The sequence below is a fragment of the Salmo salar genome, chromosome 09 (genome assembly GCF_965601325.2).
Source record: "Salmo salar chromosome 09, fSalSal1, whole genome shotgun sequence".
Classification (NCBI taxonomy): domain Eukaryota; kingdom Metazoa; phylum Chordata; class Actinopteri; order Salmoniformes; family Salmonidae; genus Salmo; species Salmo salar.
This window is the reverse complement of record NC_138299.1, coordinates 162,163,564-162,164,028: the sequence shown is the minus strand read 5'-3', so window position 1 is coordinate 162,164,028 and position 465 is coordinate 162,163,564. Positions and strand designations below refer to the sequence as shown.

Below are 465 nucleotides of genomic sequence, written 5' to 3'. Positions count from 1 at the left end.
TTCTCTCTTCTTTTTTTTAACTTCTATTAAAACACAGTTATACAGAACATTTGCAAACAATCACAAATTGCATCTTATATACAGCAACTATATATATATATATATATATCATATATATTTATATATTCCAGTTTGGTAGCCGGAGAAAAAAAATAATCAATGATATGAAACATATATAAACCAATAGGCTTTGCCTCACAACCGTAAAACAAAACACATACAGTCATCTGAAATATATCCATATTTTATAGATATTTTAGAAAATGGCTTCAGATATCTTTATTAAACCGTTGTCATGACAGCTCTTCAATATTATTATTATATATATTTTTTTTTATCAGTTTGTACTCCAAACAATATGAAGATTATCAATTGATATCATTTATTTGTTTAACAATTTGAAGCAATAATAACAGTATTAACATTGATGAAAACATATGAGACGATGGAAAAACATCCTATGTG

General features: G+C 24.9%; 1 protein-coding gene across 2 annotated transcripts in view; it reads right to left on the bottom strand.

Annotated features, from left to right (window-relative positions):
- Nucleotides 1-465, bottom strand: part of bcl9l (bcl9 like) — a 79,159-nt gene continuing 78,694 nt past the window's right edge. For both annotated transcript variants that reach the window (XM_082956533.1, XM_045724936.2), the window contains exon 9: nucleotides 1-465. This exon is cut by the window's right edge and continues 1,271 nt beyond it. The gene's annotated coding sequence lies outside the window, so the exon portion shown is untranslated.